Source organism: Sorex fumeus, unplaced genomic scaffold, assembly GCF_029834395.1.
Source record: "Sorex fumeus unplaced genomic scaffold, SorFum_2.1 ptg000116l, whole genome shotgun sequence".
In the NCBI taxonomy this organism is placed as follows: Eukaryota; Metazoa; Chordata; class Mammalia; order Eulipotyphla; family Soricidae; genus Sorex; species Sorex fumeus.
In genome coordinates, this window is record NW_026606173.1 from 1718371 (window position 1) to 1724004 (window position 5634).

The following is a 5634-nucleotide window of genomic DNA, read 5'->3' on the forward strand; positions in this document are numbered from 1 at the left end:
GGTTTTCAGAGGCCTGTTCATACTCGCAGCCGTGCTGTTTAATTGACAATTCACTCCACCCTGTTCAGCTCTTCATTGTCCCACCACACTACCAGCCTTCAGAAATCTTTGTTATCTCCACTACAGAATGTTCCATTCATTCACTGCGAATCTGGAATTCATCTGACTCTCAACTCCACGCAGGTTTTCATTACACCACTGTTGAATGTCCAAGTAACCCAATGCTGGTTTTCAGCGGCCTGTTCATATTCGCAGCCCTGCTGTTTACTTGGCTATCGATTCAAGCCTGGTCAGCTCTTCATTTTCCTGTCCACACAACACAGGCTTCAGAAATCATTGGAATCTCCTCTACAGAATGTTCCATTCATTCACTGCGAATGTGGAATTCAACTGACTCTCCACTCCATGCAGGTTTTCCTTACACCACTGATGAATGTCCAAGTAACCCAATGCTGGTTTTCAGCTGCATGTTCACACTCGCAGCCATGCTATACAATTGGCTTTCCACTAAATCCTGATTAGTTCTTGATTTTCCTTCCACACGACCCAGCCTTCAGAAATCATTGGAATCTCCACTAGAGAATGTTCCATTCATTCACTGCGAATCTGGAATTCCTCTGAACCTCCACTCCCGGCAGGTTTTCGTTACACCACTGTTGAATGTCCAAGTAACCCAATGTTTTAAGTGTTTTCTTCACAAGCGCAGTGGTGCTGTTCAATTGGCTATCCACTCAACCCTGGCCAGCTCTACATTTTCCTGTCCACACCACAGAGACTGGAGAAATCATTGTTATCTCCACTACAGAATGTTCCATTCATTCACAGCGAATCTGGAATTCATCTGAATCTCCACTCCCGGCAGGTTTTCGTGACACCACTGGTAAATATCCAAGTAAGCCAATGCTGGTTTTAAGTGGCCTGCTCATACTCTCAGCCGTGCTGTTCAATTTGCTATCCACTCAACCCTCTTCAGCTCCATTTTCCTGTCCACATAACCCAAACTTCAGAAACAATTGGTATCTCCTCCACAGAATGTTCCAGTCATTGACTGCAAATCTGAAATTCATCTAATTCTCAACTCCCGTCAGGTTTTCGTTACACCACTTGTGAATGTCCAATTAAGCCAAAGCTGGTTTTCAGTGGCCTGTTCTTACTACGAGACGTGCTGTTCATTTGGCTATCCATTCCACCCTGTTCAGCTCTACATTTTCGTGTCCACAAAACCCAGCCTTCAGAAATCATTGGAATCACCACTAGAGAATGTTCCATGCATTCACTGCGAATCTGGAATTCATCTGAATCTCCACTCCCGGCAGGTTTTCATTGCACCACTGCTGAATGTTCAAGTAACGCAATGATGGTTTTCAGCGGTCTATTCACACTCGAACCCGTGCTGTTCACGGTCTAGCGACTCAACACTGGTGAGTTCTTCTTTTTCCAGTTCAGACAATACAAACCTCAGAAACCATTGCAATCTACACTACAGAATGTTTCATTCATTCACGCGAATCTTGAATTCATCTTGTTCTCCACTCCCAGCAGGTTTTCGTTTCACCACTGGTGAATGTCCAAGCAACCCAAGGTTGGTTTCAGCTGCGTGTTAACACTCGCAGCCGTGCTGTTCAATTGGCTATCCAGTGAACGCTGGTTAGCTCTTGATTTTCCTTCCACACACCGAGCCTTCAGAAATCATTCTTATCTCCACTTCAGAATGTTCCATTCGTTCCCTGCGAATCTGGAATTCCTCTGACTCTCCACACCAGGCAGATTTTCCTAACAACACTGGTGAATGACCAGGTAGTCCAATGCTGGTTTTCAGCGGCTGTTCACACTCACAGCCTTGCTGTTCAATTGGCAATCCAGTCAAACCTAGTCAGCTCTTCATTTTCCTGTCCACACAACCCAGCGTTCAGAAATCATTGGAATCTCTACTACAGAAATTTCCATTCATTCACTGTGAATCTGGAAATAATCTGAATCTGCATTCCAGGAAGGCTTTCGTTACACCACTGATGAATGTCCAAGTAATGCAATGCTGCTTCTTAGTGGTCTGTTCACACTCGAAACCGTGCTGTTCACTGGCTATCCACTCAACATTGGTCAGCTCTTCAATATCCTGTCCAGACTATCCAGATTTCTAAATCTTGGCAATCTCCACTACAGAATGTTCCATTCAATCACGCGAATCTGGAATTCATCAGAGTCTCCACTCCCGGCAGGTTTTCGTGACACCACTCGTATATGTCCAAGGAAGCCAATGCTGGTTTTAAGCCGCCTGCTTATACTCTCAGCCGTGCTGTTCAATTTGCTATCCACCCAACCCTATTCAGCTCTACATTTTCCTGTCCTCATAACCCAACCTTCAGAAATAATTGGTATCTCCTCCACAGAATGTTCCGTTCATTCACTGCGAATCTTAAATTCATCTGACTCTCAACTCCCGGCGGGTTATCGTTACACCACTTGTGAATGTCCAAGTAAGCCAATGCTGGTTTTCAGTGGCCTGTTCATACTAAGAGACGTGCTGTTCATTTGGCTATCCACTCCACCCTGTTCAGCTCTACATTTTCGTGTCCACAAAACCCAGCCTTCAGAAATCATTGGAATCACCACTAGAGAATGTTCCATTCATTCACTGCGAATCTGGAATTCATCTGAAACTCCACTCCCGGCAGGTTTTCGTTACGCCACTGGTGAATGTCCAAGTAACTCAATACTGGTTTTCAGAGGCATGTTCAACTCGCAGAAGTGCTGTTCAATGGGCTATCCACTCAATATTGGTCAGCTCTTCATTTTCCTCTCCACACAAACCAGCCTTCAGAAATCATTGGGATCTCCACTACAGACTGTTCCATTCATTCACTGCGATTCTGCAATTCATCTGACTCTCCACTCCAGGCAGGTTTTCATTACAGCACTGGTGAATGACCAAGTAATCCAATGCTGGTTTTCAGCCGCCTTTTCACACTCGCAGTGTGCTGTTCAATTGTCTATCCACTCAAACCTGGTCAGCCTTTCATTTTCTTTTCCACAATATCAGACTTCAGAAATCATTGGAATCGCCAGTACAGAATGTTCCTTTCATTCACTGCCAATCTGGAATTCATCTGAATCTGCACTCCAGGTAGGCTTTCATTACACCACTTATGAATGTCCAAGTAACACAATGCTGGTTTTCAGCGGTCTGTTCACACTCTAAGCCCTGCTTTTTACTGGGTATCCACACAACTGTGGTCAGCTCTTCATTTTCATGTCCAAACAATCCAGACTTGAGAAATCATTGCAATCTCCAGTACAGAATGTTCCATTCATTCACTGCGAATCTGGAATTCAACTGAATCTCCACTACCTGCAGATTTATCTTACACCACTTGTGAATGTCCAAGTAAAACAATGCTGGTTTTCAGAGGCCTGTTCATATTCGCAGTCGTGCTGTTCAATTGGCTATCCACTCAACCTGCTTTGCTCCTCATTTTCCTGTGCACACAACCCAGCCTTCAGAAATCATTGTAATCTCCACTACAGGATGTTCCATTCATTCACTGGGAATCTGGAATTCATCTGAATCTGCACTCCACGCAGGCTTTCGTTACACCACTGCTGAAAGTCGAAGTAATGCAATACTGGTTTTCAGTGGTCTGTTCACATTCGAAGCCGAGGCTTTTTACAGGCTATCCACTCAACACTGGTCAGCTCTTCATTTTCGTGTCCCCACAATCCAGATTTCAGAAATCATTGCAATCTCCACTACAGAATGTTCCATTCATTCACTGCGAGTCTGGAGTTTATCTGATTCTCCACTCCCGCCTGGTTAACATTACACCACTTGTGAATGTCCAAGTAAGCCAATGCTGGTTTTCAGAGGCCTGTTCATACTCGCAGCCGTGCTGTTTAATTGACAATTCACTCCACCCTGTTCAGCTCTTCATTGTCCCACCACACTACCAGCCTTCAGAAATCTTTGTTATCTCCACTACAGAATGTTCCATTCATTCACTGCGAATCTGGAATTCATCTGACTCTCAACTCCACGCAGGTTTTCATTACACCACTGTTGAATGTCCAAGTAACCCAATGCTGGTTTTCAGCGGCCTGTTCATATTCGCAGCCCTGCTGTTTACTTGGCTATCGATTCAAGCCTGGTCAGCTCTTCATTTTCCTGTCCACACAACACAGGCTTCAGAAATCATTGGAATCTCCTCTACAGAATGTTCCATTCATTCACTGCGAATGTGGAATTCAACTGACTCTCCACTCCATGCAGGTTTTCCTTACACCACTGATGAATGTCCAAGTAACCCAATGCTGGTTTTCAGCTGCATGTTCACACTCGCAGCCATGCTATACAATTGGCTTTCCACTAAATCCTGATTAGTTCTTGATTTTCCTTCCACACGACCCAGCCTTCAGAAATCATTGGAATCTCCACTAGAGAATGTTCCATTCATTCACTGCGAATCTGGAATTCCTCTAAACCTCCACTCCCGGCAGGTTTTCGTTACACCACTGTTGAATGTCCAAGTAACCCAATGTTTTAAGTGTTTTCTTCACAAGCGCAGTGGTGCTGTTCAATTGGCTATCCACTCAACCCTGGCCAGCTCTACATTTTCCTGTCCACACCACAGAGACTGGAGAAATCATTGTTATCTCCACTACAGAATGTTCCATTCATTCACAGTGAATCTGGAATTCATCTGAATCTCCACTCCCGGCAGGTTTTCGTGACACCACTGGTAAATATCCAAGTAAGCCAATGCTGGTTTTAAGTGGCCTGCTCATACTCTCAGCCGTGCTGTTCAATTTGCTATCCACTCAACCCTCTTCAGCTCCATTTTCCTGTCCACATAACCCAAACTTCAGAAACAATTGGTATCTCCTCCACAGAATGTTCCATTCATTGACTGCAAATCTGAAATTCATCTAATTCTCAACTCCCGTCAGGTTTTCGTTACACCACTTGTGAATGTCCAATTAAGCCAAAGCTGGTTTTCAGTGGCCTGTTCTTACTACGAGACGTGCTGTTCATTTGGCTATCCATTCCACCCTGTTCAGCTCTACATTTTCGTGTCCACAAAACCCAGCCTTCAGAAATCATTGGAATCACCACTAGAGAATGTTCCATTCATTCACTGCGAATCTGGAATTCATCTGAATCTCCACTCCCGGCAGGTTTTCATTGCACCACTGCTGAATGTTCAAGTAACGCAATGATGGTTTTCAGCGGTCTATTCACACTCGAACCAGTGCTGTTCACGGTCTAGCGACTCAACACTGGTGAGTTCTTCTTTTTCCAGTTCAGACAATACAAACCTCAGAAACCATTGCAATCTACACTACAGAATGTTTCATTCATTCACGCGAATCTTGAATTCATCTTGTTCTCCACTCCCAGCAGGTGTTCGTTTCACCACTGGTGAATGTCCAAGCAACCCAAGGCTGGTTTCAGCTGCGTGTTAACACTCGCAGCCGTGCTGTTCAATTGGCTATCCAGTGAACGCTGGTTAGCTCTTGATTTTCCTTCCACACACCGAGCCTTCAGAAATCATTCTTATCTCCACTTCAGAATGTTCCATTCGTTCCCTGCGAATCTGGAATTCCTCTGACTCTCCACACCAGGCAGATTTTCCTAACAAC